This window comes from Coregonus lavaretus (assembly GCF_964263955.1).
Source record: "Coregonus lavaretus genome assembly, chromosome: 32".
In the NCBI taxonomy this organism is placed as follows: domain Eukaryota; kingdom Metazoa; phylum Chordata; class Actinopteri; order Salmoniformes; family Salmonidae; genus Coregonus; species Coregonus lavaretus.
In genome coordinates this window covers 14913368-14925763 of record NC_140019.1, presented here as the reverse complement: position 1 = coordinate 14925763, position 12396 = coordinate 14913368, and positions in this window count along the sequence as shown.

Sequence of the window (12396 nt, the reverse complement as noted above, 5' to 3'; positions counted from 1 at the left end):
GTGGGAGTCTTGTAGATCAATACTAACCAATTAGCTGCTTTTGCACACAAACCTACAGAATCAAAGTTTCTAACATTTTGCGACCTTCATAAATACCCGAGAACGGCGCTCTTATTTAAAACTAGACACACTTTGGGTGATACGGACAAATAAGTAGGCTAAGGGTGTTGAATTGTATGAGCAAATGTTTTCAGTGAAACAAGCAACATTTTGCGAACTTCACTTGCATAAGGCATTAATTGCACACCATTGTCCAGTGTGTTAATCATATTACATGAAGGCCAGAAAAACTAGTGAACTGCTTTAGAAACACGTCCATGGCAAGTTATCGGAGTTATGTTAATAAACAATGCTTAAAAACAAAAACGGTGTTATGGCATTTTAGTTTACCTGACTTGAACGCTCCTCCATCATCCCAGCTCTCGAAAAAGTAGTCAAAATTACAGGATCAGATTGTTAGTCATTAGTGGTACCACGGTGAAATCCCGTGACAGGTAAAAAGCGATTGGATCACTGATGAGGTCGGGGGCGTGTGCAAAAGCGTATTAAATTAGTCACGTTTGAAGACGAGGGTGACGGTTGGGCATTTGGAGCAATACATGTTGAAAGTCATTTAGAGAAGAAACCTCAAAGTATTTGAACTGCACCGGGTTTCGACAGGTAGATATAGGTGCATTTCCAACAGGTTCATCCTTCAACCTTGGCTATTCCACAGCTGTATCATTTTCATCGTTGAATGAAACATTTAAACGAAACAACTAAACGTTTCAAAGGATGACTGTGGTCCCTTATGGCAAGGGACGCAACTACACTTTTCTCTCACAAGATGTCAGCCTCTCCCGAGGTCTGCTGTACACAGGCCTTCGAATGTGTCATCATAATCATAATCATGCTCTCAATAGGACCTTGTCACCTTGAACTTCTGAGTACACACGCATCGACCACATCCTCAAACGCACAGTTTGCACACAGCCAGTGTCTCTGGATTGTGCACAAAGGTGTTTTTTCCCCGCGGTGGTGTTGTGTTTGTAACTAATCTGTAGGCCTATGGCATGTAATGGAGGTACATGAGGGGAGGGTGAATGGGGTTCTGTAGTATTTTGTAGAGTATGTGGCTGGATGGGCACATGGGGTTAGGCTTGCTTAACTGGGTTTGGTGTGATTCTGCTTTGTAGTGTGATGTAGCCAGGCATCTATTGGGCCCCTGTGTCTGTCTGGCATTAAATGAGTGTTTCCTTCCTGCTGGACCAGAAGCCATGGATTACAGGAAACATCCGCACTGAGCTAAAGGGTAGAGCTGCCGCTTTCAAGGAGCGGGACTCTAAACCGGACGCTTATAAGAAGTCCAGCTATGACCTCCGACGAACCATTAAACAGGCAAAGAGTCAATACAGGACTAAGATTGAATCGTACTACACCGGCTCTGATGCTTGTCGGATGTGGCAGGGCTTGAAAACTATTACAGACTACAAAGGGAAGCAAAGCCGCGAGCTGCCCAGTAACACAAGACTTCCAGACGAGTTAAAGCACTACTATGCTCGCTTCGAGGCAAGCAACACTGAAGCATGCATGAGAGCACCAGCTGTTCCGGATGACTATGTGATCACGCTCTCCGTAGCCGATGTGAGTAAGACTTTTAAGCAGGTCAACATTCACAAGGCCGCAGGGCCAGACGGATTACCAGGACGTGTACTCCGAGCATGTGCTGACCAACAGGCAAGTGTCTTCACTGACATTTTCAACATGTCCCTGACTGAGTCTGTAATACCAACATGTTTCAAGCAGACCACCATAGTCCCCGTGCCCAAGGACACTAAGCTAACCTGCCTAAATGACTACCGACCCGTAGCACTGACGTCTGTAGCCATGAAGTGGCTCACATCAACACCATTATCCCAGAAACCCTAGACCCACTCCAATTTGCATACCGCCCCAACAGATCCACAGATGATGCAATCTCTATTGCACTCCACACTGCCCTTTCACACCTGGACAAGAGGAACACCTACGTGAGAATGCTATTCATTGACTACAGCTCAGCATTCAACACCATAGTGCCCTCAAAGCTCATCACTAAGCTAAGGATCCTGGGACTAAACACCTTCCTCTGCAACTGGATCATGGACTTCCTGACGGGCCACCCCCAGGTGGTAAGGGTAGGTAATAACACATCTGCCACACTGATCCTCAACACAGGGGCCCCTCAGGGGTGCGTGCTCAGTCCCCTCCTGTACTCCCTGTTCACCCATGACTGCATGGCCAGGCACGACTCCAACACCATCAGAGGACCACCTGGGGGTGGTCCTCTGTAGCTCAGCTGGTAGAGCACGGCGCTTGTAACGCCAAGGTAGTGGGTTCGATCCCCGGGACCACCCATACACAAAAATGTATGCACGCATGACTGTAAGTCGCTTTGGATAAAAGCGTCTGCTAAATGGCATATTATTATTATTATTATTATATTAAGTTTGCCGACGACACAACAGTGGTAGGCCTGATCACCGACAACGATGAGACAGCCTATAGGGAGGAGGTCAGAGACCTGGCCGTGTGGTGCCAGGATAACAACCTCTCCTTCAACGTGACCAAGACAAAGGAGATGATTGTGGACTACAGGAGAAAAAAGAGGACTGAGCACGCCCCCATTCTCATCGACGGGGCTGTAGTGGAACAGGTTGAGAGCTTCAAGTTCCTTGGTGTCCACATCACCAACGAACTATCATGGTCCAAACACACAAAGACAGTCATGAAGAGGGCACGACAAAGCCTATTCCCCCTCAGGAGACTGAAAAGATTTGGCATGGGTCCTCAGATCCTCAAAAAATTATACAGCTGCACCATCGAGAGCATCCTGACTGGTTGCATCACCGCCTGGTATGGCAACTGCTTGGCCTCCGACCGCAAGGCACTACAGAGGGTAGTGCGTACGGCCCAGTACATCACTGGGGCCAAGCTTCCTGCCATCCAGGACCTCTATACCAGGCGGTGTCAGAGGAAGGCCCTCAAAATTGTCAAAGACTCCAGCCACCCTAGTCATAGACTGTTCTCTCTGCTACCGCACGGCAAGCGGTACCGGAGTGCCAAGTCTAGGTCCAAAAGACTTCTCAACAGCTTCTACCCCCAAGCAATAAGACTCCTGAACAGCTAATCATGGCTACCCGGACTATTTACACTGCCCCCCACCCCCCACCCCATCTTTTTACGCTGCTGCTACTCTGTTAATTATTTATGCATAGTCACTTTAACTCTACCCACATGTACATATTACTTCAACTACCTCAACTAGCCGGTGCCCCCGCACATTGACTCTGCACCGGTACCCCCCTGTAAATATAGCCTCCCTACTGTTATTTTATTTTACTTCTGCTCTTTTTTTTCTCAACACTTTTTTGTTGTTGTTTTATTTTACTTTTTTTTTAAATTAAAAATAAATGCACTGTTGGTTAAGGGCTGTAAGTAAGCATTTCACTGTAATGTCTGCACCTGTTGTATTCGGCGCATGTGGCCAATAAAATTTGATTTGATTTGATTTGCTGCTAGCAACTCTCCATCACACCAACTACACCTGCACATCAAGGTCTTCTCTCTCTCTCTCTCTCTCTCTCTCTCTCTCTCTCTCTCTCTCTCTCTCTCTCTCTCTCTCTCTCTCTCTCTCTCTCTCTCTCTCTCTGTAACATCCATTTTTCATTCTGTAAAAATGAGTTTTACTCATGTCTCAAATGTTTTACTCAAGACCAACTATGTGTGGGTGGTTGGGTCGGGGGTCTGTGTATGTGGAGCGCCATGCCACAAACCGTTGGTAATTAGAGGCGTTCGTTTGAGGCTGAGGGGAATAAAAACGGGCTGTAAACATCCTCAATCTGCTTTCTCTGTGAGCCACTGTGTGATAGCAGGAGCTGTCTGTCTGGGTACAAAACAACGTGAATAGTGAATTGACTACTGTGGAGTATTTTGGCCATGTCTTTGCGGTGGTGCACTGCATTGCACCCTCAGATTACTTTTATGGATTTTTGATTATGCCTTTTGGAGCAGCTTGTTCGTTTCCCTCTGCCAAAGAAAGGCGAGATGGAAATTTGAAGAAGGAGAGGGGGACACTCTTTCCTCCTCTTTGACTGTGCCCTGTAGAGTGCTTTATCTGAAGTATCTCTATGAAACAAAGTGAATTACTATATCTAGACTTCCAAATAAGAGCCCTGCTTCAGGGTAATGAGATTTACATCAAGGTCAATTTTTATTGACCATGGTTTCTGGACATAATGCTGAGGTGGATATACAGTAGATGAATGTGTTTCCCCCTTTGTGCTGGTTTGGAGGTTCCCTCCCTTCTCTCTGCACCATCCTGTGTGTGTTTGTGTGTCTTACCATGATAGGCTGTGGTGATTGACTGCAAAATAAATTGTTGACGTGTGCGACAAAGGAACACACCCACAGTACACACAACAGCACAGGGCCATTGAGTGGTTACAGGGCACTGTATCACACATTAATGTGTTTATTAGTCTATACAAAACTAATTATATGATTTAGTGCTGTAAATTGTTACAGCACTGCTAGCACGACTGCTGCCTGCCACATTGGCCTTGGTTAGGAGACAGATACATGGCAGTAGCAGGGAGCCACAGGGGACTGTCTGACCATTGAAAGTGCGTTTTATTACTGTGAAATTGATGGCAACTGTGTAATGTAATGTCTTCTCAATAGAAAAAGCATTTAAAACTGAGTTGGCTTCTGCTATTTTATGCTGCTGCCTTTGGGTAATTTCCAGCTGTGTATCTTTCTTAGTTTTAAAAGCTGGCAGGTACATTTTAAGTAGAGGTGAACTTTCCAGTATATCTTCTCCCGCGTAGTATTCAGAGTCAAATTAGTCACGGAGACTGTCACTCTGTTGCTAAGACATGTCAGCTGCATAGCGACAGCAGATTCTGAGCCGTAGGGCCTTGGCATCACACACACACACACACACAGCTGTGTCCCCGCCTCTCTCACCTAAAAATCAGGGGGAGGGAGTGAGCTCTTTCCCCAGTCTAACCTGAGGGTGTGCCCCAGGCAGCATCAATCTGTTCCCTTTCACCCTGCATCTCCTCAGCTCTGCTCTGCCGTTACACAACTCCCAACAAGTCTTCAAGACTTTGAAACAAACTTTTAAAGGTGCAATATGCAGAAATCGCTCCGCCATTTCCTGGTTGCTAAAATTGTAATAGTTATCCTAATTTCAGTTTGTGACAAAACAAGAAATGTCTAGAGAATCATTTTACCATCTAAACCACTGTGAAATATATTTTCAATAACCAAAAATATTGTATTTTCAGCTATTTGAAGCTGGTGCTGAAGGTTATCAGGGTCTTCTCTTACTCAGGACTTTGTTCATGTATTTTTAAGACTGTGATGTCGGCAGCATTTATCAGCATATATATCAGCATTTTATTTATGTGTTTGGGAATTGGTCTCCAAAAGAAAACTTTAGATGCTGTGAGAATGTTTTTGTTTGTTTTTATGGCCCCTATGTATAGAGCCAGAGTACTAGAATCAATGATAGTTATAAGTATACAGTGTGCAGTCATGTTTTTTTTGTGTGTGCGTGTCTCTCAGTTGTGAAAGATCTCTCTCTCGATTTGTGTCTGGGCACTGCTGATCAGTGGCAAACGGGCCTAATTCAGGCAGGTGATAACATGTGTCATGGATCCTTTATGCAGCCGTCGGTACTGTAGCTAATTTGTCCTGCTGTGTGTAGTCTAGCGTGTTGGTCAATATTAGCTCTGGAGGCTCTTTCTCAAAGGGATGTGTTTGCTCTCCTTCCCTCTCAAATCAAATCAAATCAACAACAAAAATGCCAAATGCGCCGAATACAACAGGTGTAGACCTTACAGTGAAATGCTGACTTACAAGCCCTTAACCAACAATGCAGTTTTAAGAAAAATAAGTGTTAAGTAAGAAATAGATAAGTAAAAAATAAAAACAACAAATCATCCCCCACAACCCCCTACCGCCCCTCCGATATTCCTGATAGTGATATGCGTGGAACCAAGCGGTCACTTACCAGGAGAGACATATATCTATGTACTGTGACAACAATAAAACACTGCCACCCATGCCTTGTCACATATAAATTATGTCCTGAATTATTTGCTTGGAGTTTTCTTATTTTATTTTTTCATTGTATTCACGGGAATGTCCCTGTATTGATGTGTAATATTGTTATTATTGTTGCAATAAAAAATAAATACAAATAAATGTTTAATAAGGAAGTGTGTTGAGCAACGTGCAGTAGAACTGAGTTTAAACTTGACCATCTCAGTGTGCCTGTAATATAGATTAGACTTTCAACTAAACCTATGGGGAAACTTTTTGCATTCATTTGTATATAATTTGGTGTGTGTGTGTTTGTTCATGCACAGGAGTGTCTATATCGTTTTATACAAAGGGTGGGTTTAATCCTGAATGCTGATTGGTTAAAACCGCATTCCAGATGGCGTCTATTCCACAAGTTGCCACCGGCTAAATCTATGGTGTTAAAATGCATATTTACTCTGTTCCATCTGATTGGCAATCCACTGTCTAATCAGCCCAGCCAGGCAATTTATAAACTTAATCTCCACTATAAAAAGCATCTAGACATTATCTCACATTTCTTTTAGACTAACATTTCATTTTCAACAGCGGAGATTTGTATAAACCTTGCTGTCTGTCTCGCCGACATTTGTAACATTGTTTCAATATTCAAATTCGATCTCCTGCTGTCCCATAGTAATGAACGTGTCGGGAGTCGGGATGAGACAGACAGACAGACAGGCAGGCAGCGTTTCTCAACCAGTCAAAATCATGAATCAGCTGGCATAATTTTTCTGGATATACAGTATACCAAAAAAATCTCTTGAAAAAAGGTACAACGAAACGCAGCTAATTTGCCGTCTTTCCAGCTTCAGTTTGAAGTGATTGTGTTATTGCTAGCTCCTCTGAACCACAGTGTCCTGACCAGTGAGCACATTTTCTATGCCAGGCGAAATCGCGCCTCATTAACATTTACATTTTAGTCATTTAGCAGACGCTCTTATCCACAGCGATTTACAGAAGCAATTAGGGTTAAGTGCCTTGCTCAAGGGCACATCGACAGATTTTTCACCTAGTCGGCTCGGGGATTAGAACCAGCGCCCTTTCGGTTACTGGCACAACGCGCTTAACCACTAAGCCACCTGCCGCCCTACTCATTGTTATGGATGTATCCAAATAAATGTCACTGGAAAACAGCTCAAACAAATGCAAATGCAGCTACTTTGCTGTTATTCAAGCTGCACGTTTTGACGTGACTGTAAATTAGCCGTAGTTGGCTGGCTTGCAAGCAAGGGATAAGAACGTTGCAAGCCAGTATGGCAATGGAACATTAAGAACGAACGACTGGGTCGCGTCCATAGATACAGAACAAAAAGACTGAACGACTGGGTTGCGTCCATAGATACAGAACAAAAAGACTGAACGACTGGGTTGCGTCCATAGATACAGAACAAAAAGACTGAACGACTGGGTCGCGTCTCTAGCTACCCTAGATTTGTGTCGGGACTATATCATGTGGAAGGATGAAATAGTATGAATAAATTCATAAAAATAACGTTTTTAATGAAAATATGTCAATCATTATTTGAATATGTTGGTAACCTGATAATGCCCTCGAATGCCCTCGATATATTGGCACGGTTTGAACAACACCTGTGCCAATATATCCTCCAAACACCTGCTAGTCAGGCATTATCACTTAAGTGTATATGGTGTATAGCATGATCACAGGGATCCTGCATTGTGTAGTTTTCACTGAATGTCTTGTTTGTTTTGTCTTCCTGGTTCTGTGAGCTGGTAAACTACCGCCTCATTGATTTGGATTGCTTGTCATTTGCCATTTCAAGTGGAACTAAAAAGCATAAAACTGGAGAGAGAGAATTTGCATGTGAAATTGTTTGTGAGATTTTGTAATAATATCTGGGTATTACATGCCTGTGTGGATACTCACCCTCCTCTCCTCAGTCTCTCCTCTTTAAATAGATGTTGATGCGAAAGCAGAGTACACATACATACAGTGCATTTGGAAAGTATTTAGTTATGTAAGCCTTATTCTAAAATTGATTAAACAGTTTTTTCCCCTGATCAATCTACACACAATACCCCATAATGACAAAGCAAAAACAGGTTTTTAGAAATGTTTGCACATTTATTAGAAATAAAAAACGTATATCACATTTACATAAGAATTCAGACCCTTTACTCAGTACTTTGTTGAAGCACCTTTGGCAGCGATTACAGCCTTGAGTCTTCTTGGGTATGACGCTACAAGCTTGGCACACCTGTATTTGGGGAGTTTCTCCCATTCTCTGCAGATCCTCTCAAGCTCTGTCAGGTTGGATGGAGAGTGTCGCTGCACAGCTATTTTCAGGTCTCTCCAGAGATGTTCGACTGGGTTCAAGGGCCACTCAAGGACATTCAGAGGCTTGTCCCGAAGCCATTCCTGCGTTTTCTTGGCTGTGTGCTTAGGGTCATTGTCCTGTTGGAAGGTGAACCTTCGCCCCAGTCTGAGTTCCTGAGCGCACCGGAGGAGGTTTTCATCAAGGATCTCTCTGTACTTTGCTCCGTTCATCTTTGCCTCGATCCTGACTAGTCTCCCAGTCCCTGCCGCTGAACAACATCCCCACAGCATGATGCTGCCACCACCATGCTTCACCGTAGGGATGGTGCCAGGTTTCCTCCGCTGGTTTCATCCGACCAGAGAATCTTGTTTGTCATGGTCTGAGAGTCCTTTAGGTGCCTTTTGGCAAACTCCAAGCAGGCTGGCCACTCTACCATAAAGGCCTGATTGGTGGAGTGCTGCAGAGATGGTTGTCCTTCTGGAGGGTTCCCCCATCTCCACAGAGGAACTTATGTAAATAAGGTATTTTTATTCTAAATACCTGTTTTCGCTTTGTGATTATGGCGTATTGTGTGTAGATTGATGAGGGGAAAAAATAATTTAATCTATTTTAGAATAAGACTGTAACAACATAACAAAATGTGGAAAAAGTGAAGGGGTCTGAATACTTTACGAATGCACTGTAATTATCTTTGTGTTGTTTCATGACAAATGTCTATAAATCAGGTCTGATTTAGGATAATGGTATTAGTGTACAGTATGGTATTATTGTAGTAGACAGCAGTTTAGCAGTACTAGCGTGAAAAATAACTGGGGAAGAGAGAGAAAGGTTGAGTATGAGATAAACTGTTTGTAAACCTTGAGAAGGGTGGTGAAAGAGAGAATAGAGAAAAAGGGAGAAAGAGAGAGAGCGAGAGAGTTGAGAAAAGGTAGAACGCAGGTGGAACAGTAGTTCCAGCCAGATGGAACCCCAGAAGGTTGCGGAGCAGTTCTATTGTGTTGTAACCTAACGTAGCATGCGTAGAAAGACGCCTGAGCGTAGTCCCCACTCCTGTTTTTCAGGGGAAACGGAAGTTAGGTTGAAAATATTGTATCCCTGAAAACATCCGCTTTTTGCCAAAGCCGCTAAGGGTGACTGTGTTGTCACATGTTGTCCCAGAGCTCTTCCCGATTAGCTGAATGGATTGGTCCTGGTGGATTGGTCCCTCAGAAGGCTGTGGGGTTATATGACCTCTGGGGTGAAAACACAGAGGCATATAATTTGTGTGATGGGACAAGGCCATAACGTGTGGGTGTACAGTGGGGGGAAAAAGTATTTAGTCAGCCACCAATTGTGCAAGTTCTCCCACTTAAAAAGATGAGAGAGGCCTCATTTTCATCATAGGTACACGTCAACTATGACAGACAAATTGAGAAAAGAAAATCCAGAAAATCACATTGTAGGATTTTTAATGAATTTATTTGCAAATTATGGTGGAAAATAAGTATTTGGTCACCTACAAACAAGCAAGATTTCTGGCTCTCACAGACCTGTAACTTCTTCTTTAAGAGGCTCCTCTGTCCTCCACTCGTTACCTGTATTAATGGCACCTGTTTGAACTTGTTATCAGTATAAAAGACACCTGTCCACAACCTCAAACAGTCACACTCCAAACTCCACTATGGCCAAGACCAAAGAGCTGTCAAAGGACACCAGAAACAAAATTGTAGACCTGCACCAGGCTGGGAAGACTGAATCTGCAATAGGTAAGAAGCTTGGTTTGAAGAAATCAACTGTGGGAGCAATTATTAGGAAATGGAAGACATACAAGACCACTGATAATCTCCCTCGATCTGGGGCTCCACGCAAGATCTCACCCCGTGGGGTCAAAATGATCACAAGAACGGTGAGCAAAAATCCCAGAACCACACAGTGGGACCTAGTGAATGACCTGCAGAGAGCTGGGACCAAAGTAACAAAGCCTACCATCAGTAACACACTACGCCGCCAGGGACTCAAATCCTGCAGTGCCAGACGTGTCCCCCTGCTTAAGCCAGTACATGTCCATGCCCATCTGAAGTTTGCTAGAGTGCATTTGGATGATCCAGAAGAGGATTGGGAGAATGTCATATGGTCAGATGAAACCAAAATATAACTTTTTGGTAAAAACTCAACTCGTCGTGTTTGGAGGACAAAGAATGCTGAGTTGCATCCAAAGAACACCATACCTACTGTGAAGCATGGGGGTGGAAACATCATGCTTTGGGGCTGTTTTTCTGCAAAGGGACCAGGACGACTGATCCGTGTAAAGGAAAGAATGAATGGGGCCATGTATCGTGAGACTTTGAGTGAAAACCTCCTTCCATCAGCAAGGGCATTGAAGATGAAACGTGGCTGGGTCTTTCAGCATGACAATGATCCCAAACACACCACCCGGGCAACGAAGGAGTGGCTTCGTAAGAAGCATTTCAAGGTCCTGGAGTGGCCTAGCCAGTCTCCAGATCTCAACCCCATAGAAAATATTTGGAGGGAGTTGAAAGTCCGTGTTGCCCAGCGACAGCCCCAAAACATCACTGCTCTAGAGGAGATCTGCATGGAGGAATGGGCCAAAATACCAGCAACAGTGTGTGAAAACCTTGTGAAGACTTACAGAAAACGTTTGACCTGTGTCATTGCCAACAAAGGGTATATAACAAAGTATTGAGAAACTTTTGTTATTGACCAAATACTTATTTTCCACCATAATTTGCAAATAAATTCATTAAAAATCCTACAATGTGATTTTCTGGAGAAAAAAAATCTCATTTTGTCTGTCATAGTTGACGTGTACCTATGATGAAAATTACAGGCCTCTCTCATCTTTTTAAGTGGGAGAACTTGCACAATTGGTGGCTGACTAAATACTTTTTTTCCCCACTGTATGTGTGCGTCATCATTAAAATGGCTCACTGATGATTGCTTTTTGTAATTTGCAATTGAGGTTAAAATAACAAACCAGGAATACTGGTTGCAAATACCAGCAACAGTAGAAGAAGTCATCCAGGTTTTGTTAATCTCTCTCTCAGTCTTAAAGATTTAAGTTGAATATTCTGATCATTGTTGTACAAGAAACCAGTGACAATGTTTTTCCTAAGTGTCCCCATTGTTTTCTTGTTCCATTGTCTTTACTAATCAGTGACATCCTGACAGGTTGGCCTCATTAGAATATGCAGATTTTAGCTCGGAAACTCACACAGGTGTCCAGCCAGAGAGTTTGCCAATTATGAAATTGTATGAATAATTTAAAGACTCAAACTGGACAGTTTTATCTCGTTCTCTTCATTCAAAGACTCAATCATGGACACTCTTACTGACAGTTGTGGCTGCTTCGTGTGATGTATTATTGTCTTTACCTTCTTGCCCTTTGTGCTGTTGTCTGTTCCTAATAATGTTTGTACCATGTTTTGTGCTGCTACCATGTTGTGCTGCTGCCATGTTGTGTTGCTACCATGTTGTTGTCATGTTGTGTTGCTACCATGCTGTGTTGTCATGTGTTGCTGCCATGCTATGTTGTTGTCTTAGGTCTCTCTTTATGTAGTGTTGTGGTGTCTCTCTTGTCATGATGTGTGGTTTGTCCTATATTTTTATTTTATTTTGTATTTTTAATCCCAGCCCCTGTCCCCGCAGGAGGCCTTTTGCCTTTTGGTAGGCCTTCATTGTAAATAAGAATTTGTTCTTAACTGACTTGCCTAGTTAAAAATAAGGTAAAATCAAATAAACTCATGATCCTCCTCTCATCGCTTCTGTCATGATTATTTATGGCTGCCCAGCCATAAACCTCCCTGAGCCTCTTCTCCACTTACACATGACACAGCTCACCCCCTGAATAGAACAAAATACAAAGAATATAACAACATAGAATAGACGGCATAATAGAATGGCACTGCATGGCATCAATAGAATACATAGAATAAAATAGTTTGTCTGGCAATAAAAATTTAGCGTTTGGCTTGACAATAAGCAATGGAGTTGGCAAGAGCACAAACAG